Source organism: Dipodomys ordii, unplaced genomic scaffold, assembly GCF_000151885.1.
Source record: "Dipodomys ordii isolate 6190 unplaced genomic scaffold, Dord_2.0 Scaffold123, whole genome shotgun sequence".
Taxonomy (NCBI): Eukaryota; Metazoa; Chordata; class Mammalia; order Rodentia; family Heteromyidae; genus Dipodomys; species Dipodomys ordii.
In genome coordinates this window covers 2,924,129-2,947,788 of record NW_012267339.1, presented here as the reverse complement: position 1 = coordinate 2,947,788, position 23,660 = coordinate 2,924,129, and positions in this window count along the sequence as shown.

Below are 23,660 nucleotides of genomic sequence, written 5' to 3'. Positions count from 1 at the left end.
AAGCAAGAGTTTCATATCCTTTTTAAATGGGTCAGCTTTCTAGACTCTAACAATATCAGATATTTTAAAAATCAAACAAAAAGGTACTGTATCCTAGAGAAAATGTGAGTGGTTCCATGGAATTAGCATAGGATGAGGGTTTTTTATTTATTTTTTTATTTTTTATCGCAGTCCTGGAAGCAGTTAGTAGTACTATCACACATCTGGACTGAGAAATTAAGAAATAATGAAAATTAATTTAAACTAAAGATATTAAATATTACTGTGTATAACATTTTTAAATATATAATTCATGCTTCCTCCTAAATATCCAAGTTAATTATTTCTTTTTAACTTAAACAATTTTAGTGTTGCAGTCCTCAACTATATTTCATACAAATCTTTATTTCTGTATAGATCCCATAGTTTCCCTAATTTGTAATAATTAGTATACATCTAGAATAATCTTAGCAGATAAGCAGAATAGCTCAACAGTTATGTACATATGACCATATAAGATGATGCGAAGTGAAATGAACTCCAAGATATGGACACAACAGATTTTTCTTTGTTGTTGTTCTCAGTGTACTATGTGATTTGTTTGTTCTTTTGTGTTTTTCCCCCTGTAGTTTATTCCCTGTTGTCATTGTATTCAATTTTGGTACCCTGGGTATTGTATATATGTTTATCTGAACTAAGAAAGGGAAGGGGAACAGCAAAATGGTGAGATAAAGGACAAAGTCAAAACCTGTCCAACAGTGATACTCACAAGACAATATGTTGGAAATGATCTGTACAACTTGAGAATAAGGATTGGTGGGAAAAGAAAGAGGAAGAAAAATGAGGGAGGGGTAACAAGTTAGACAAGAAATGTAATCACTACTTTACTTATGTAACTGTAGCATTTCTCTCTGTTCATCACATTGACAATAAAACTAACATTTAAAAAAAGAAAAAATCTGTACTTCTTTAGAACAGTTGTATTTATGCCATTTGACTTGTTTTAGTAATCAGAATTTTTTTAAAAAAGTGCTTGAACACCTGTAATTACTGTTTTCTTTAAGGATTTTGTTTCTCCTAGAATGTGAGTTGTTTAGGATTTTTGCTAGAGAGGGAAAATTACAGGCAGCCTTCTTAGGAAGAAAGATTTGAGCACCTGCAAGAAGTGACGGCCACAGCCACAGAGGCCAGCCAAAGAGAGAGCCTGGACAAAGGAGAGTTCACACAGCTTTTTTACTCACGTCCAGTATGAACTGAATGACTAGGAACAGAAATCCACATCCTGCTGGTCATAGATAAATGCAGATTGCTGACGGTCTGAAAGAGCAAGGGAAAGTGTGAGTACCCCATAAAAGACTATCTCACTTCTTCTCAGAAAACAGGTTTTGGAAGGAAGCCCTTCCCCCACCCAAGAGAACTCAATAGCTGATACTGGAATAGAGCCTGCCAGAACAACTAGCAAAAAACACAGGTTGGAGAAACAGCAACTTCGGCGCCATTTTGCAACAGGGCAAAGGAATCTGACAAGTAAGGGGAAATTCTGCCCTGGGAAAGGCAACACCGCCTAGGGAGGGAATGCTCTTCCCACTGAGGGACAGCTTTCCCCATGGCAAGCACAGTTAGAGGAGGCCTCCCCTCTCTGCAGCAAACAAATACAAGAGGCACAAAGGCTTCTAGTTTGTAAGGCAGAACTTTTTATCTGGCCACTGAAACAACCTGATTTGAGAATCCAACTAAGCCACAAGAAAAACTGACCATTGGAAGGAAAGGAAAGACTTCGTCAAGGGACCAGATAATGTACAAAGGGGAGACACAAGGTCTCCCAAACAATTTGAAGTATTTTTTCCCTTTTTATTTTCTTTTTGCCTTGCTGTTCAGTTTAGTCCTAGATATCCAACCTATAGTCATCACTAGGCTTCCTTCTTAATTGTGTGCATACTTGATCGAGGCAATATATTTGATTGCTCAAATTCTAATTCACAATTTATCTTAGCATGTTTTATTTTAGTATTATTATTTTATATGTGTATTTTTAATTTGTTTCTGAAGTTAGGTCCTAGTTTTCTTCCTTCTGTTGCTTTTCTTTTCTATATTACCATTTTCTTGTTTGTTTTTTCCCATATTTTTAATTATATTTCTTAATCTTTAATTTCACCTAGCCCATTTTCCTTTATTTCTGGTCCTTCACTCTGTTTTAGTTTGCTTTAGTCTGTTAATCCCTAGTTGTGTCTCTGTGAGGTAGAATATATTGGTATCCATTTTGACTGTGTCTAAATGGCTTGTCATGTTATCCTTTTGATTCAGATTGTTTTATCACTCACAATAGATTTGTTCACTGGTCCTAAACCCACTCCTAAACCACAATACTCCTCAAAGAAAAGAAGAGGTACATAGGGGAATACCTCTATGATTTTGATCCTCTAAAGTTTATGCAATAACAGGGATTAGGGTTGGTTTCTGTCTTAAAATTGTATTCTGTTGTGGTTCTGGGTTTGCTATTGTATCCAAAAAGAAGATTTTGAAACTTTAAAGTCTGTGCAACTACAGGGCTCTCAGTTGTCCTTGTCTTGAAATTGTGCTCTGCTGTGGTATTGGATTTGCTTTTATTTCCAAAGCCATAGCACAAGGCATAGACAAGAAAAATGCCAAGCCAAAGAATCTCAACTCTCATTCAAAATAAACAAGCAACAAAGCAGTGAATGAAAAATCTAGAGGCTAGTTCTCAAAATGTTCTACAACAATATTGGTAAATATCCTGAATGAAGGGATTGAGAGCTGGCATGTGGCTATGCATAAGTGTGATGAGGCTAGCCCAAGATGAATAGAGGAATTTATGGAATCCACAAAGAGCTGAATGAATTCCAACAGATGGAAAGGGAATCCAGTAAACAATGTAGACATTAAGCTAAAAGATTCCAGAGAGAGAACACTAAAATAAAATCAAGGAATTAAGAAGTCCATACAAGATCTAAAACAAAGCTCCAGTAAAGAAATTGAAACAATTAAAAATGACCAATACAGGTAAAGGAAATATAAACAAAGTAGAAAGTCTTGACAGCCAGAATACATGACTCAAAAGAAGGAATCTGTTGAACTGAAGATAGTCTAGACTATATAGAGAAAGGCAATTAGTCCAAACAAATCTAGGAAACATGATAAAAAGTTCAAGGAACAAGCAGAAGAACTAATTTAAAGCTAATAGTTGGTAAGGAGGGACAAGAGAAGGAAGCTAAAGAAATAGGAAATATATTTAGAAGAATTCTAACAGAGAACTTCCCTCAAGATCCAAAAGAATAGGCCTATTGAGATACAAGAATCCTTTAGAACCCCAAACAGAAGAGACCAGAAAAGGATCATCCCACAATTGCATTTCAATCTGCACAGGATCAATAGAGACCAAGGAAAGTATCCTTAAAGCTGACAGGGAGAAAAGATTGATTATCTGTAAAGGAAAACCCATCATAATAACTTCATCTTTCTCAGCAGAAGCCATGACAGCAAGGAGTACCTGGAATGCTATATGCCAAGCCTTAAAGACAAACAATTACCAGCCAAGAATAGTGTGAACGGATAAGCTCTCCTTCACAACCAAGGGATAAATAAAAACTTTCCAGAGCAAAGAAAATACAAAACAATGTATCTACACCAAACCAGCATTATAGAAACTGTGGTAAAGTATCAGGGTATAAAATCCAAAAAAAAAAAAATCCATGTCTGCCAACAATGAGAAGAGCAAGGCTGAAATCACAAAAGCAACTCCTTTTGTAATAGCCTCAAAAAAAAAACCTAGGAGTTAACCAATGACATAAATGACCTCTATGATAAAACCTTAAATAAACTCAAAAAAGTTCATTAGAGCAGATGTAAGAAGTGAAAAAACTTCCCATGCTCTTGGATTGGGAGGATTAACATTGTGAAAATGGCAATATTGTCAAAAGCTATCTACAAATTTAATGCAATATGCATCAATATCCTAACAACATAATTTAATTAATTAGAAGAAACAATCCCAATCACATGGAATAATAGAAAAGCATCAATAGCAAAAACAAACCTTAGCAGGAAGAACAATGCTGGAGGAATATCAATACCAAATTTCAAACTCTATTTTAAAATGATAGGGATAAAAACAGCTTTGTACTGGCACATGAACAGGCTTGAGGACCAATGGTAGAACTGCAGACCCAGAAATGAAGCCACAGATCTATGGATACCTAATCCTGATAAGGGAGCCAAATATCAGGATGGAAGAAAGATAGCCACTTCAACAAATGGTGAGGGCAGAGGTTGCTACAGCTATGCAGAAAACTGAACCATATATATATATATATATATATATATATAAAGTTCAGTTTATATATAATATATATAATTTATATATATCATATATATATGAACTACATATATATATATATATATATATATATATATATATATATATATATATATATATATATATAAAACCCTGACCCAGAATCAATTCCAAATGGATCAAAGACCTCAAGGTAAGAGCAGATAACCTGAAAATATTACAGGAAAGGATAGGAGTAGGGTAGGATGAAATGTCTTAAATAGAAATCCAGAAACAAATCAAAGAAAGGCAGGATAAACGGGATTGCATTAAACTGCAAAGCCTCTGCATGGCAAAGGACATAGGTAGCAAGATAAATAGAAAGCCCACACGGTGGGATAAGATCTTCACTAGCCATACAACAGACAAATAAATCTAAAATATACTTAGAGCTCAAAAAATTAAACCCCTCAAAAATATCCCCAAAGAAACAACAAACCCATTAAGGAGTGCATTAAATAATGTCTATGAAGAAGAAATAAGAATATCCAATAGACACATGAAGAAATGTTCAACATCTCTGGAGATAAAAGAAATGCAAATACCTTATCCCAGTTAGAATGGCCATTATCAAGAAAAATATGTTGGTGGGAATGTGGCCCGAAGGGAACACTACTATGCTGTTGGTAGGAATGTGAACTTGTTCAACCACTCTGGAAAGTAGTATGGAGGTTGCTCAAAAGGCTTAATATAAACCTTCATTATGACCCAGTAATTCCACTTCTAGGCATTTACCCAAATGACCACAAATAAGGCCACACTAAAGCTACAAGCACAGCTATGTTCATTGCAGTAACATTTACCATAGGTGAGAGATGGAATCAGCACTGATGGCCTTCAGTAGATGAGTGAATCAAAAAAGTGTGGTATATATACACAATGAAATTTTACTCATCCATCAGAAAGAATTACATTGCCCCATTCATAAGGAAATGGAAAGTGAAGTAAACCAGACCCAAAGAAACATAGGCTTTGTGCTATCCCTCATTTGTAATATTTAGTATATAGCTATGTATGTATGACCATATAAAATGATGCTCATCAAAATGAACTCCACAATATGGAAAGAAGAAGGATTTTTGTTGTTTTTGTTTTGCTTTTCTTTTCTTTATTTTTAGTGTACTGCTTGCAGTTATTTCTTTTTTCTTTTGTTCTTTTCCTTTGGTTTATCCCCTGTTGTCACTGTTATTGATTTCGGTAGCCCTTTATGTGTATATAAGTTTATTTTATTTGGGGAAGGGAAAGGCAATCACAGAAATGGTGAGACAAATGAAAAAGGGTGAACCAATGCAATAGCGATACTCATAAGACACTATGATGGAAATGACCTTTACAACTTTTGGGGAGGAGAGTCTGGGGGAAGGAAAGCAGGAGCAAATAAGGGAGGGGTTAATACTGTTGGACAAGAAACATACTCATCAGTTATGTAACTGCAACTCCTCTGTTCATCACCTTTACAATAAAATAAAAATTAAAAATGAATGATTTATAAAGCTAGAATTTCTAGATACAAATTCTTATAAAGTTCCTGGAGCACCAAATACTGCAGCATTTAGCTAAGATTCTGATGAGTTAAAGTGTAAGTGATCAGTAATATAAGGTTTGTATTTCTCTACAAATATACAAGAGCCTAAAACACTCAGAAAATAAGGGTCTTGGCAATATTAAATTTGGTTTTGACAAATCCAAAGAGCTTCAGAACTTGATTTTGAAATTTCTCTGTAACCAAAACCTCACTATTTTATTTTTCATCATCTTCTGTTATAAATTCAGATTGAACATTTTTCTCAAGTTATGTTTGTAATCAAAACCAGTTAGGACGAGGACAAGTTCACTTTCATAAATCATTTTCATGTATTAAGAAACTCATCTAATCATTTTCCTATGTAAAGTTTTCTACATTATAACAATTAAAAATATAGGTTCAAGGAGGAGGTGTGGCTCAAATGATAAAACACTTGCTTAGTACAGACAAGGCCTTGAGTTCAATTCCCAGTACTACCCAAACAAAAGACATTAAAAAAAAAAACAAAAAAAAATGGCTGGGAAGGTGCCTCAGTGGTAGAGTGCTTGCCTTGCATGCATGAGGTCCTGGGTTCAATTCCTCAGTACCATATAAGCAGAAAAAAAAAAGAAGTGGTACTGTTGCTCAAGTGGTAGAGTGCTCACCTTGAGCTGAAGAGCTCAGGGACAGAGGCCTAGAGTTCAGACCTCATGACTGACAAAAAACAAACAAAAAAACAAACAACAACAACCTAGACTAAATACACTTCTATCCATTACTTAATTTATAAGCATAGTCCTTAAAAATAGAGTCAGTAAATAATAAAAATTAAAAATAGAAAACAAGTGATCTGACCTTATAAATTTCCACATTTTCTTCGACTATAGCACTCTCATATCTCAGAAATGTTTTCACAAAACTGCAGGCCAAATGCAAACAGTAACAATTTCATTTAATAAGTAGTTAAAGATAAACAAATTGACACTTGTTAATATCACAATAACTTAGTGATAGCTTTGAAAAAATCTATACACAAATTAGAAGAAATCCTGTTTTTATTTCATTTTTAAATAACCTAGTCCCTTACCATATGACTTAATCTTTGAAATATGGTAACATACTACCATATTTATAATAATTTAAATAAAATATTCTACTCTGGTAAAAAGCACTTGGCTTCCATTATGGAATAAAACAAAAGTAAAAGCCAATACCTCAAAATTACAACATTATTGGGAAAAATGTATTACAATCTCATGTTGGAGTTGTGAACTATCTTTGTTTAGTAGTTTAAATGACATCCAAGAACTGCTGAGTGTTTCTATTCCTCTAAACATATAGACGCTTCAATGACTTCATACCAGTGAGGAAACTCATACCAGTGCTTGGTGCCTCCAAGATGCCTCAGTGATATTCTGGGAACTGAAAGTGTTACCAATTCTTTAATCTTGCAATCATTTAAATATTTGGAATATCAATATAGTCCATCAAGTGGGTATTAATATCAATAGAAACTAATTTCAACCAAAACAACAAACACAGAAAGCATTATTGACTTAATAATTCCACATAATAATAGCATTATTATTTTTAAAAGAGAGAAACTAGTAAGTTCAGAAAATCATATAATATATAGAATGTATTTTTCTCTGAGGAAATGTCAATTAGAAATGTAATAGAATTTTTGTGTTTTAACCTGTCAAATATGCTTGAAATGGCTATCGAATAAGAAGATATGAATTTTAAGGTTGATTTAGAATATTTCAAATAAATTTTAAAGTGTATTTCTATTGCTTTTATTGGGGGAGGGACTTGTCCTTGTACTCACATCCTCTAGCTCTCTCTTGGCCTTTACACTGAAGGCTGGCACTCTGCCACCTGAGTCATAGTTCTATATCTGGCTTCTTGCTAATTAGATTCATAAACTTTCCTGCTCCAAGTGACTTTCAACCTAGATCACATTCTCTTGCTTATCTAGGATTACAATGTGAGCAACCAGCATCCAGTATATACATTTAAATATAAAACACAGCAAACTAGAAAAAATTCTAATTCATCTTATTGTTGAATATATAAGCTATGTCAAAATAAGTGACAGGTCTAAAATCAATAATCTTAAGGCAGAGCCTACAGTAGAGCATACCTTAGAGATTTTACACATCAAGAACTCATCTTTAAAATACAATTTATCAGGATAAATAATTTTTTTCAGAAGTCTTGCCTGAGAACATTAGTTAGTGGATGTCATTTGTACAATATACAGAGAAATTTAATACTGATAAGACTGAAGAGTTCACATGAATTAAATCTAGCAGAGTATATAGAATATATCTTCAGTTTATAGAATATTAACTGAAAACTTGCTATGTGATTATCCAGTTCTACACACTTAAAATGTGCAGGAAACAAATAATCAGTCTAGCAATGATGGAATGTAGCTGTAATCATAGCTATTCAGGAGGCTCTGGAAGATGATGGTTTGAAGCCAGCCTGGATAAAAAAGTTTTTGAGACTCTATATAAAATTAAGCAACAAAAACAATAGAAAAAGGCAGGGTAGAGAAGAGACTCTAATGGAAGAGGCCCAAATATATGCAAGAACACTTAGCAACCCTCTGAAGCCCTAAGTTCAAGTACTGGTGCTTGAACAAATAAAATAAGATAAAATAAAATAAAATAGAAAGAAAAGAAAAAGAAAAAAACCAAGTAAATATCATTACCCTTGCAGGGCTTTAATCTTAATTAGAGCAAGAGAAAGCAAATATGACAAATACAATGGGTAAGTGTAGTATACAGAGGAAAAAATAAGTTATGAGAAGGTAGAAGTGTTGTCAAGATAAACAGAAAGACAAGAAGAGCCCTTGCTGACAATAGAAGCAAAAGAGCAACATACAGAGGGAAAAAAATCTAGTTTTAGAACATTTCAGAGGGCACCACTGGCTCACACCTGTAATCCCACCTGCGGTTCAAAGTCAGCCTGGTCAGGAAAGTCCATGAGACTCTTATCTCCAATCAACTACCAGAAAACCAGAAGTGGTGCTGTAGCTCAAGTGGTAAAGCATTTGCCTTGAGCTGAAGAGCTGAGGGACAGCACCCAGGCCCAGAGTTCAAGCCCCACAAACAACAACAACAACAACAAAAAGAACATTTCAAGCCAGGTGTCAAATGATTCACATCTATAATACTAGCTTCTTAAAAGGCTAAGATCTATAGCCATTCCAGGTTGAAAAGCATGTAAGACTTTATTTCTGAAATAACCAATAAAAAGTCTGCTTATAGGTATAGTTCAAATTTTAGAATGACAGAGGAGCAAGCAAGGTGGGAGATTGTAAGACCCTAAGATGTGTGTGTGTGTGTGTGTGTGTGTGTGTGTGTAATTGTACTCTGTTGAGTGAGAGACCTCTGAGACCTCTGTGGGAGGCCTTTATGTGATGTGATATGCTTGACTTCTATTCTGAGAATAGTCTGGAAGTTGCAGATGAAGGAAGGGGACCACTTCAGAGACTATGGAATTAATCAGGTCAAAAATAGAAGGTATGTTGGACTGCTATTGTAGTGATAAAATTAATTTCATTAGGAGATAGACTTTGAAAATATATGTGCTAACTATTATGGTAACTATTAGCCAAATTAAGTCATTTAAATTGAAATTCGCAGCAGCAAGGTCAAAACCCTCCAAAAAAAAGACCTGTTTTTTTCCTTGTCTTGAAGTTCATTTCAATTAGTATCATTTTGTATGGTCATATGTACATAGCTATTGAGCTACTATCCTAGGCATATACTAATTATTACAAATGGGGAAATCTTAGATCCTATGTTTCTTTGGGTCTGGCTTACTTCACTTAATGATTTTTTCCAAGTCTTTCCATTTCCTTAGGAAAAGGGCAATGTCATTCTTTCTGATAGAAGCACATAATCTCTCTCTCTCTCTCTCTCTCTCTCTCTCTCTCTCTCTCTATATATATATATATATATATATATATATATATTTCTGATCCATTCATCTATTGAGGGGCATCTGAGTTGGTTCCATATCTTAGCTATGGTGAATAATGATGCAATGAACATACTTGTACATATCTTTTTTTTGGTTGTTGTCCTTCTTGCCACCAATGTACTGTATCTAATTCTTTCTTCTTATTTTAATTCATTTTTCTTTTTCCATTGGTTTATCCCTGTCATTCACTGTCTTTGATTCTGCTACCCTGTGTCTTGTATATACATGTATCTGATTTGGAGAAGGGAAGGAGAATAACAAAATGCTGAAAGAAGGACAAAGGATGACCCATTGCAAAAATGATATGCACAAGACACTATGTTGGAAATGAACTTTCCAACTTCGGTGGGACAGGGAGGGATAAGGGAGGGAAGGAATAGTGGCAGAAAAACATTTTGACAAGAAATGTACTAATTACCTTACTCATGAAACTGTAACCTCTCTGTATAGCCTCTTTAAAATAAAAGTAAATTAAGAAAGAAAATAATTACAAGACAAAAGTCCATATAAGTTAAAAAATGAAATTATACAATTAAAATGAATCTAAAAATTCTTAGTTATATTAGTCATGTTTATATGATTCAAGAACCAATGAGCTGGTAACACCAATATATTAGATAGCACAGGTTTAGGCCTACATCTTACCCTTAAGAGAAGAAGTTATTTTAAGTTTACTGGCAACTTTGATTTAGTTTACAAGAGGAAGACAATAATCTAGGATAATATTTGGACTAAGCAACAGAAAAATTGAATACAGTAATGTAATCAGAATAAAACAGATGATGTCAATATCGTATACACAATTAAATATATGAATCTAAGGGAAAATTTCATGTAGTAGAAAGTGTGCAAGGCTCAGAAAGATTTTCTTTTAATTAAGTTAGATGAGCTATCAGAAACCATCACTCTAATACATGAAAAAGATCTGTGAATTCTAACAGGTAGATGAAACAAAACACCATAAACTGCCAATCTCAAAAACAGCCAAAAAGTTTTCTTCTGAAGAAGAAGAACAATAGGAAGCCCTCTTGGGGCACTAGCATGTTGAGATTTGAGCCATTACCTCAGAGAGATACTTTTTTTGTTTATGTCCTGGACCAGGGGCTTGAACTGGGTCTGGGTACTATCTTTGAGCTTTTTAAGTCAAGGCTAACACTATACCACTTGAACCAGAGCTCCACTTCTGACTTCTTTTATAATTAATTGAAGATAAGAGTCTCCTGGGTTTTCCTACCCAGTCTGGATTTGAACCTTGATCCTTAAATCTCATCCTCCTGAGTAACCAGGATTACAGGAGTGAGTCATTTGATATCAGCTGCTTTCCTTTTGAGTCCTCCTAAGGAGGAAAGATTTGTCAGCTTAAGTGACTCTCTGTCATTAAGACATTTAACTCCATTTGTGAGGATGTAACCTTCACAACCAAATCCCTTTCAATCTTAATCTGTTTTATGTTGCTATAACACAGTATCTGAGATAAGATATTTTACAGGGAGAGGTCTGTGTAGCCCACAATGCTGATAGCAGGAAGGATAAACCCTGCTGACACTTGACAAGGATCTTAGCAGCATTTCAACATGGTTCCTAAGCAGAAAGGGAAACAACAGTGTGCAAAAGAGACCAGATACCTTAGTTGGCCTCATTTTATAACACTGTGCTCTTAAGAGACTCAAATGTTTCCAATGAGACCATCATTAATCTATTCATGAAGGTGGAACCTCCATGCCTTGTTTCCCAGTGGAACCCACCATCACAAGCCCATGAGGGTTCAGTTTTGGGCTCATGATTCTTTGGAGGAAAACGCTTATCTAACCCCCAGCACTCTGCAAAGGTTTCATTTCCCAAGGTTATCCCATTTGAGATTTTCAATATATGAATCTTGAAGGGACACAGACATTAGACTATAACATATATTTGCAAACACACTTCTGGTACCATTTCTTTGTGTTTTAAAGTTTCCCTATGGTAAGTTTCGTGTGTATGTTTATTTCCTACTCTTAGAGAAAATATCAGAAAATGAAAAGTCACTGGAATGTTTTCTTTTTCTGTGTACTAAGGTACGGATGAATTCCTAGTGGAAAGATGTTAAATCAAGGAATAAGGGGTCTACTAGGAGGGAAAAAGACATGAAATTCTAAATGTTCTTGTATTCTTACTCTTTCAAGATGAATACTATTTTTAGAAGACAAGGAAAAATGGTTACTTGCTGTATTTGTATTTAAAAAGCAAGAGTTCAGTTTTCAATCTATTTGGCCCCCAACAATGGTTTCTAGGCAATGGAGAGATGGTATTCTATGCACACATTTATTTATCTCTCACATTACATTAAGAATTATGTTTGGTGCTGTGATGCAATGCTAAACAAATGAGTTTTCTTGGGAAGAAAGAAAAGATAATCACCTCGCTTCTATTTTCTTCTCTCTGGCAGACAGACTATAGAACAAATGTCCCAATTCTTTTAGCCTCCAAAGAAAGATATCTAGTATTGTACGCCCTAAAAAACTTCCTTACAAATCACTGTGAGGAAAATAAAAGAACGTAAACAAGAGTCTAAGAAATACAAACAGAGAAATTATAAAATTATTCCTGGCTATGCTTTCATGAGAACTGAATATTCTAAATTGTATTGTGTTAAAAGTTATTCATAGGGTAAGAAACGTGGTTTATCAAAATTTCTTCTGTGCCAGGTTTAGGAAAGGATATCTGAACTATCCTTTCAGAAATAAAGAATTTTCAGACACATAAATTTGAAGCAGTTTGGCCCTGCCTGAGAGAATTTAGGTAATATAGTAAGGGAATTTAGGCTAATGGATGACAGAAAGGCAAGCAAGTCCTTCCAATATTGCATAGCTCTTGGATTGCATTCAATTACCTTCTGGTTACTTCTATTTGGTTTCTAATTCAATTGAAGAAATTTTCCAAACTAGAGTCTAAAATAGTTAATTTTGGATGTATTACCTTTTAAAAATCAGAGAAACTAGAGAATTTATTTTTAGAAGATGCTTTAACATATTTTTTGTAATTGATATTTCCTCTGATGCAAGATGTGTTGCAGTTTCCCACAAGGCACAGTTTTATGTGATCATTGTATTAAATTAGTTCCTGGCCAAAAAAAAAAAAAAGAGGCAATTTCTAAAACATTCATAGTGAATTAAATTTAGAATCTAAGTACCAGAATGTTACATGTTAAGAAAGTCATATGTATAATCAATAATCTACTTGGTGACAGCAATATATTATTTAATCCAATGGAAGCATGCTCTTGGGTAATCAAACACTGGTATTTTATATGACTTGTTTGCTGTGATATTTCTACACTCACATCTTAAATATTAACCATCAGAGTTTATGAAATAAATATGGAGCACAGACATGGATTACTCATCTGGTGGAGCTACTGGAAGAAGTGCAAATGAGAGGGGAAAACTAGGTCATCCCATAACCTCATTTCACACCACTGGATTAATGAGCACTGTTGAATTATTTCAGTTTCTGCACATTCTTTCTCCAACATGATTAGTCTATGTTATGGAGAGCAAACTCATTATCACCCTTAATTTTCCTCAAAATTTATTGACAATTATATGAATATCCATTTGCAAATGTGCACATTTAAGGCAGCCAGTTTTATGTATCAAATTTCAAATGTAAGAATGTTAGAATGTAAGAAGGTAATCTAGATAGTTCCTTTATCTTGAATGAATGAAGTTATTTTATTTATTTGTTTATTTATATTATATTTAAGTAGTTATACAGAAGAGTTACCATTTAACAAAACAATTTATGAGTACATTCATCTTGACCAATGTCATCACTTTCAACACCCACATGAATAAAGTTATAAGCCACTTTTTACTTCAAATGATTTCTCAGAGAAAGAATATCTGATAGCTCAAAATTTTAAATATTGCTAATGATCTAAAGACATAAGGTTTTTATTTTACTTGTTGTTTACTAGACATTATGTTAAAAACGAACTACACAACTGGAAGAGGAGGGGGATCGGGAGGGAAAAATCTATGAGAAAAAGAGGAAAGAGGTGACACTATTCAAAAAAAAAAGTGTACTTGATACCTGACTTAAGTAAATGTATTTAATCCCTCTGTACATCACCATTACAAAAAAGACAAAACAGCAAGAGTCACCTTATCATATCACAGGAACTTTATAGATTTAAGCTAATTTAAACTATTTAAACTAATCAATATGAAATAAAATTTTAAAATGGTGAATATTGTATTATTTTACTTGTAATAAACAATATTAAGGTAATATTTTCACTGGTTTTATTACAAACTAACTATAAAGTTATATGTTTGTATATAAAGACTATTCAGTCTTCTAAAATGAAGAAAAAATAAAGAATTTGAATGATTTAGAAAAATGAAGCTCTATAAATCCCCTTTGTAATAAGGCTAACATCATCTTCAGACTCAAAGAACTAAATAATAAAAGAAAACAAATTTTTATTTTAATATTACCTTTGGTCACTCTGGGATTATCAAATAATTTTATTTCACTCCTTTAATAATTTTCTATAAATAGCATTTTATTGTAGCCTCAATAGAAATATTTTTAAAGCTCATCTAACTATAGTCAATACTACAATCTTGATTGGGTTATCTAACTTGTTTAAGTGTAGATGATTTATATAATCTACTCTCTAACGAGATTCCTCTCGTGGTTGGCTGAAAGTAGAACAAATTATGTACTTTCAAATCATAATGGTGACTCAGTAATAAAATTTTAAACATTTAATTTTAAAGAAGAGAAAATAGGCACTTTACCACTTGAACCATTATTCCAGATAAATTTAAAAAGTTAGCCCCTTACTCAAAGATCAGCTTCCAAGCCAAAAAGCATAAACTACAAGCAATGAGGGTAAGGAAAACCAGTAGACTCTAAAACAGAATGAAGACATATAAAATTATGAGAGACTGTTGTAATAAATAACAACCCATTTCATAGAGTAAAAAATGTTAAGTATATATATGGAATATTTTTATAAAATTGCAATCAAATATTTGGAGATAAACACTGTGTTTAAGATGGAAAGGAAAAGGCTGTACAAGCCTGTAGTTATCATAGATTAGTTGTTATTGATTTAATTTTGTTCCCCAGCACATTTGCATGCTGAAACCCTAACAACCATTGTAACCAAATGTGATCATAGGATCTCCAGACAATGATAAGATAAATGTTATTTATTTATTTACTTATGTACTTTTTGTTTGGTCACGGGGCTTGAACTCAGGGCATGAGAACTGTCCCTGAGCATTTTCCTCCAAGGTTACTTCTCTACCACTTTGAGCCACAGTACCCTTTCTAGTTTTGGGGTGGTTATTTGGAGATAATCTGATGGACATTCCTGCCTAGGTTGGCTTTAAACTGTGATCCTCAGATCCTCAGATCTCAGCCTTCTGAACAGCTAGGATTTTAAGTGAGATCCTGTCTCAGCTTAAGTGAATTTTGAGTGGCCCTAATCCAATAGGATTGACAGGAACTAGTGGCTCATATTTGTAATCCTATCTACTCAGAGTGCTGAGATCTGGAACATCAAGGCAGATACAGTCACTAGATTCCATTTCCAAAATAACCAGCAAAATGCCAAACTAGAAGCACATCTTAAGTGATAGAGAAACAGCCAATCAAGGAGGATGAGCAAATTCAAAGTCCAGAGTTCAAACCCCAGTACTGCTCTCTCCCACTTACAAAAATAAAGAAGAAGCAAAAATAAGATGAAGAGACACCATATAAATTTTCCCTCGAGTTAAGATTAGATTTTGTGAGCTTACTAGATATTTATCTGGACCTAGTGGCTTCTGGAACTGTGGGGAAATAAATGTGTGCTGAAACCACCTAGTATAGCATATTTGTAAGAGCTCGTAAGCTGGTTTTCATTTTGTACTTTCCTTCTTTAGCAAAGACATTCACTACCTAAAATGTAGTCAGATATGTCAATGGAACAACTGGCAAAAATATCAACAGCTACACAGACAAAAAAATTGAACCGCAAGATAAATAAAGCAGAATTGGGTTTTAAGACAAATTATGAAATGAATACCCATGGGTACATATAAATTCAAATAAAGGATGAAGAAAAGAGAAATCTTGGAGGCAAAAGAATTTCCAGTGATCTATGTAGATGCTCTTCTCTCAAAGAGGGAGAAATTATCTTTATGGTAAAAATATACTTGTGGATGAGAAATCTGAGCAATATGACACTGGCTAGACAATTAGCATTAGAGCAAGACAAGGTACTATATGTCTCTTCAATGTCATATGAGAATGGTACTATTCCTCCTCCTCTCTCTTATTTTTTCCTTCCTTTCTTCCTTCCTTGCTTCCTACCTTCCTTCCTTGCTTCCTACCTTCCTTCTTTTCTTCCTCCTTCCTTCTCTTCCTCCTTTCCTTCCTTCCTTCCTCCTTCTTTCCTCTTTTTCACTCTCTCCCTTTCTCCCTTTCTTTCTTTCTTTCTTTCTTTCTTTCTTTCTTTCTTTCTTTCTTTCTTTCTTTCTTTCTTTCTTTCTCTTTCTTCCTTTTCTTCCTTCCCTCCCAGTCAGGTCTTCATCTGTCTTTGGACAGATGGGGTCCGAGGAAAGGTAAGTCGGCCAAGTGCAGCCGCTTGCCCATTCCCCAGCCTCCCTTAGCCCTGGAGACAATCAGAGGAAGCAGGAACTGGTTTATTAACAGGGAGCATCCCCTTTTTAAAGCAAAAGACTGCGTGGGAGGGGAGGAAATGGAACCAACCAATCACTGTAAAGGCCACACCTTATCATGCACCTAAGCTTCCATGAGTTGTTTACACACTGAATCTAAACAAATCCTGCTCTGCCCACTCAACTTCCTCTCAGGGCCATCTTTGCTGCCTGTGTTCCCCACAGATTTCCCCACACCTCCCCCCTCTCTCTTTTCTTTCTTTATTTCTTTCAAATAATTTAACAACATAAGAAAATAAGTTAATCAAGTGTCGGAGGCATGGCCCAGTTCAAATAGCACCAACCAATGAATGAAAGCCAGTGTCAGATACCTAATTTGAGTCCTGGTCTCAGACAAAAGAAAATAAATTTTACAAAATGTTTTCATATTATTTGTCCCCCATTCATTCTTTTTCTAAAAATCTTTATTGTAAAGGTCATATAGAGAGGGGTTACAATTACATAGATAAGGTCATGAGTACAGTGTTATCCCCTTTATTGCTTTCACTTATTCCCTCCACGCCCTCCCCCCAATTTGGAAAGTTCATTTCCAAAATAATGTCTGGTGAATATCACTATTGCATTGATTCACCATTTGTGCTATCATTTCCCATCCCTTCCCCAAATCAGATTCATTTATACACAAGACAAAGCGTATGGAAATTAAAAAAAGAGTAACAACGGGGAATAAACCAAAGGAAAAGGAAGAAAGGAAGGAAGGAAGGAAGAGAAGAAAGGAATGAAGGAAAGAAAGAAGAAATAATTACAAACAGTACACAAAAAAGAAGAAAACCTATTGCTTCCATTTCCTGGAGTTCATTTCAATAAGCAAACATGTTGTAGAGTGCTATGCACATACCTATGGAGCTTTTGTGATCCTAATTATTACAAATGAAGGACAACATGAAGGCTCTGTTTTTTTTGGGGGGGCGTCTGGCTTACTTCACTTAGTATAATTTTTCCAACTCTTTCCATTTCCTTACGAATGGAGCAATGTCATTCTTTCTGATGGATGAGTAGAATTCCATTGTGTTTTATACATTTTCTTCATCCATTCATCAACTGAGGCCCATGGATGATTCCATATCTTAATTATGGTAAATATTGCTGCAATGAACATGGATGTGCTGGTAGCTTTAGTGTGGCCTAGTTTGTGGTCTTGTAAACTCCCAGGAGTGGGATTGTTTGGTCCCTATATGCTTAGTCTTTGGACGTTAAGTGGCATTTCCTTTTGGACCACATCCCTGGCACCATCATGTTATTATTAGTTTTCTTGATAATGGCCATTTTAACTGGGGTGAGGTGAATATAAATTTAGTGTTAATTTGTATTTCTTTTTTTTTCTTTTATGGACAGAGATGTTAAACATTTCTTCATGTGTTTATTGGCAATTCTTTTTCTTTTTCAGAGACGTCTCCTTTCAAGCCCACTTATCAGTAAGTTTGTTTCTTTGAGAGTTTGTTTTTTTGGGGGGTTCATTTTTTGAGCTCTAATTATATTTTAGCTATAAGACCCTTGTCTGTTGTATAGCTAGGAAAGATCTTCTCCCAGTCTGTGGGCTTTCTATTTATCTTGCTAGCTATGTCCTTTGCCATCAAAGGCTCTGTGGTTAAATGCAATCCCATTTATCCAGCCTTTCTTTGATTTGTTGTGTTTCTAGATCTTTATTTATAAAGTTTCATCCTGTGCCAAGGAGCCCTACTGTTTTCCCTATTCCTTCCTGTAATATTTTCAGGGTATCTGATCTGACAGTGAGGTCTTTGATTCATTTAGTGTTGACTCTGGAGAAATGTATATATAACGATCCAACTTCATTTTTCTACACATCTATACCCAATTCTGCCAGCACCATTTGTCGAAGAGGGTTTCTTTCTTCCATATGGTGTTTTTCTGGCTGTCTAATCTAAGACTAGGTGGCCATAGATCTGTGAGATTGTTTCTCGGTCTTCAATTCTAACTATAAATTTTCCAGGAGTGCTGCCTTTGATGTAGCATAGTGAACTTGGTATTTTGCATGTTCATTTTTGTTAAATATCATGAACATTTGAATTTCCTTTCTGTTATCTTCAATGACCCACTGGAGATTCAACAATGTGTTGTTGTTAACTCGATGAGTTAGAGAATTTTCTATGGTGACTTTTGGTGTTAAGCTCTAATTTTATTCCATTGTGCTCAGAGTATACAAGAAGTAATTTCAATATTTCTGAATTTACACAGATTTTCTTTGTCTCCTAAAATGTGATCTGTTTTGGAGAATTATCCATGTACTGCTGAGAAAAAGGTATATTCTGATGCTACTGGGTTAAATACTCTGTAGATGTCTGTTAAGTCTATTTTATCTGTTATTAGCACTGCAACTCTGGTTTGTTTATGACGGACATTTTTTTGAGAGATTATATTCCAGCCTTTCAACTTTCAGAATATGTTTATTATGGAAGTATCTCTGTGGCTCAAGAGGTAGAGCACTCACCTTGAGCTGAAGAGCACAGGGACAGCACCCAGGCCCAGAGTTCAAGCCCCACGACAGATACACACAAAAAAGAATATGTTTATTTTTGTGGTCAAGGTATGTCTCTTGAAGACAGCAGATAGAAGAAGCTTGCTTTTTGATCCAATGATTCAATCAGTCAACTTACATCATTTAATTGGAGAGTTAAGTCCATTACTATTGAGAGTTAGGACTGAGAGGTGTTTGGTAGTTCCTGACATTATCCTTCTTCATAGGGGCTGTGCCTCCTCAATTCTTACTAGAATTATTTGCTTCTCTGTTGGGGCAGTTTCTCTGCCAATAACATGTTCTAGTTGGTTTTCTATGTGTAGAGTGTCTTTGGGTATCTTCTGTATTGCTGGTTTGGGGGAAATATGTTGCGTTAATTATTCCTTGCTTTGGAAGGTTTTAATTGGTCCCTTAGTTATAAAGAAGAGCTTAACTGATACATTACTCTCCATTGGCAGTCCTTTGTTTTTAAGGCACGGCATACTTCATTCCAGGCTCTAGTTGTTTTCATGGTCTCTGCTGAGAAACCTGTAGTTGTTCTTATTTTTTATTTCTTTATAGTTAATTGATCATTTCTCCATGACTGTTTTAAGGATCCTTCCCTTGGTTTCTATTGATCCTGTGTTGAATACAATGGGTATATGGAATGTTCTGTTTTGGTCCCATCTGTTTGGGGTTCTAAAGACTTTTATATCTAAATGGGCTTATTTCGGGTGTTAGGAAAGTTCTCTTCAGATTTTGCTAAATATGTTTCCTATCCCTTTAGCTTCCCTCTCTTGACCTTCAGCTTTACTTAGTAGTCCTTAAATTTGGTCTCCTGATTATTTTCTTTTTTTATTGTCATGATGATGTACATAGAGGTTACAGTTAAATAAGTAATATGTAAGTATATTTCTCATCAAACTTGTCACCTCTACCCTCATTTTTCTCTTACTTTACTTCCCCCCATTCTTACTCTTCCCAAGTTGCACAGATCATTTCCAACATATTGTCTTGTGAATATAGATGATGTATTGGTTCCTCCCTTGCCCTTTGTCTCACTTTTCTGTTGTTCCTCTTCCCTTCCCTAATTCAGATAAACAATACAATAACAGGGTACCAAAATCAAATACAGGGGATATACATAGGGAAATAACATACAAAAGAAGCATAGTACATTAAAAACAAAAACAACAAAGTAAAACCTCTTCTCTTCCCTATAATTGGTCAGTTTGATGGCTTTAATTTCTTTACTAAAGCTTTGTTTTTCATCTTGTATGAACTTCTTTCTTTTTTCATTATCATTTTTTCTTTTTTAAAATTTTATTTTATTGTAAAGATGCTCTACAGCGGGGTTACAGTTACATAAGTAAGGTAATGAGTACATTTCTTACCAAACATTGTTACACCTTCCTTTGTTTTTCTCGTATTATCCTTTCCCTTCTCTCCTCCCTGACCCGAAGTTGTAAAGTTTATTTCCAGCTTAGAATCTTGTGAATAATATTGTTGCAATGGGTCATCCTGTGTCCTTATTTCAGCATTTTGTTATTCCCCTTCCCTCCCCAAATTAGATAAATGTATATACAAGATGCAGGGTAACAATATCAAATAAAGTGACAACAGGGGATATACCATAGGGGGAAGAACATTCTTACATATTTTATTAAAAACCACTGACAAAGAAAAAATCTTTTGACTATCTTGATTTGATTTTAGTGTTCGGTCTCAAATCCTTTAACAGAGTGGGTGTATTTTTATTGGACTCCTTTTCTTCAATTGGAATTTGTTCCCCTTTCTGTTTTTAGATTCCATGAATTCCTTTATTAATCTTTGATTAGCCTCATCATGTTCATGTATCACCACATGAAAGCTCTCAATCTTTTCAGTCAAGGTACTTATTGGTAGTGTTTGTAAAGCATTTTGAGAACTATCCTCTAGGTTTTTCATTGACTGCTCAGTTGCCTGTTTAAGTGAGAGTTAAGGCTATTTTTCTTGTGTTTGTATGGTTTGTTCTGTTAATTTGGAAATAAAAGCAAACCCAATATCACTACAGAACACAATTTTAAGACAAGAACCAACCCAGAGACTTCTAGTTGCACAGAATCTATAGGTTCAAAATCATAAATAGTTATTTTCCTCTCCACCTATCCTTTTGGGAAACAAAAGCAAATCTAAAACCACAACCAAACACAGTTTTAAGAAAAAAAAATCCCCAGTCCTTTAATTGCACAGATTTGAGATTCAAAATTATAGAAAAGTATTCCCCTATCTCCCTCTTTTTTTCTCCCTTTGGGGAAGAGTATTCCAGTTCAAGAGTGGATTATGTATAGTTGTGACTAGTGGACAAATCTGTTGTGAGCAATAAATATCCTGAGCAGAAGAGATAACATGATGAGCCGGTTAGACACAGACAAAATGCATACAAATACAGTAGCTCACAAACAATCAAATCCAGATAACAGACTAAAGAAAACAAAGTAGAGAAGGATCAGAAAGTAAAATAAGGTTAAATTAAAAGACATTAGCACATATAGTGAAACATAGCAGGAGCAAATACAAATAGAGGAATGTAGAAAAGGAAAGGAACACAAGGAAGAAAACTAAGACATAAATTCAGAAAAAAATAATTAAAAATTACAAATAATTATATATTTATAAAATTGTAAGAATAAAATTAAAAATGCTATGATTGAGAAAGAAAATTGAGCAATCAAAAATATAGCCCGAGTTAAGTATGCACACAATTAAGAAGGAAACCTAGTAATCACCATAGGTTATATATCTAGAACTAAACAGAACAGCAATGATGAAAAAGAAAAAAATATATATAAATAATTTTAAAAATAAAAATAAGAAAAAGGTAAAAAATCTGTTTGGGGGACTTTGTGTCTCCCCAATGTCCTCTATCCAGTTTCTTGATGGAGCCTTTGATTTCCTTGCAGTGGTCAGGTTTGCTTGGGGTTAGTTGGATTCTCAAATCAATAAGTTTGAGTGGGCAGAAAAAAGATCTGCTTTACAAACTTGAAGTCTTTGTACCCTTCTCTCAGTATAACATGCTGGGAGAGGGGATTTTCTTTGTGCGGTAGTGCGGGAAGGAAATGGAGTTTTTGGGTAGGTAGGATTGTAGTGTGACTGGAATCAGTGGCTTTTCCCTGAGTGGTTTGCTCTGTTCCAGTGTGTCAAAATTCATTCTTATTGCGTAGGGGGTTTCCATGTTGATTCTGTTCTTTGGGAAGGAGGGAGGATACCTTTTGTATGGGTACACATGTTTTCCCTTGGTAATTCAGACCATCTGTGATGTGACGAGTTGTCTCTGGTCCTGTTTGTTGCTAGCTAGGATGTAGATTCCCATACCTGGTGATCATGTAGGAGGTGAGTGATAAGCCCACATGTGTGTTTCTTCTGCTTTTGTCCCAGTTCCCTCTGGATGCCAGCACCACTGCATGTGCCATTGCCACTGCTGCTGCTGCTGCTGCAGCTGCTACATCTGCTGCCACCACCAAAATGTCTTCTTAAGCAGGGTATTTGTAATTTTCTTGATTAGTATAAGTCTACATACAATTATAGCTTATTTGATGTGACTCTCTAGACTCTCTAGGCCTTAAAACTCTTCTAGTTTGGGAGAACTTTCTGTTGGTCCCCTATTAATTCTTTGCCACCTTCTTCTCCATCCACCCTTCCTGTTTAATCCTCTTTGTATCATCTGATTATCTTAATAAAGAGACCTCTCTTCTAGTCTTGTTATATAGTAATATTTTAAGCCTATAATCTATATACGAACAAAAATATACTGTATTTCTTTTTCTGAGGTTGGCTTAACTAACTTATCATGATCATCTCCAATTTGATCCATTTACTTGCAAAAAACTAATTTAATTCTTTTTTGTGGCTGAATAATACTGAAATAGATATGCACATCATCTTCTTTATCTAATCAGTGCTTGTTTGACACCTAAGCTGGTTCCATATTTTGTCTGTTGTAAATAGTACCAACAAAAACAAGGGTACAAGCATTTTTGAGCAGATATCTCTCTCATATATTAATTTACATTCCTTTGGATATATACCCAACTTATCTTCATTTTATCTTAATAACTGGGAGAAAGTGAAGTTCAAGAGAATTGTACTCATTACCTGACTTGTGGAATTTAAACCCTCTGTACAATACCTTAAAACTAACTATAAGTTATACTTTAAACAGTTGCATCATTAAAAAAAACTACCAGAAAACATAAAATTGATTGACATTATTCAAATCTTACCTGTGCTTTTCAAAATATCAAATCAATCAAAACAAGAAAAGTCTGAAATATTGTCAGACTCTGGAGGTGCATAAGGAGACTGTAGTTTGTTATAATATGCAGTGCTTGGAACCCCCAAAAGACAATACATATCTATTATATATAAATTTCTACTATAAAATCAAGGAGATAATGTTAATATTTCTGTAAATTTTATTTAGTATACTGTCAATTAACTAAATTTTAATGTTTACAATTTTTATAATGAAAATCATTCAATTTCTACAAGTTTTTTGGGGGGAGGGGGTCCGGTCGTGGGGCCTGAACTCTGGGTCTGGGCACTGTCCCTCAGCTCTTCAGCTCAAGGCTAGCACTCTACCACTTGAGCCACAGCGCCACTTCTGGCTTTTTTCTTTTT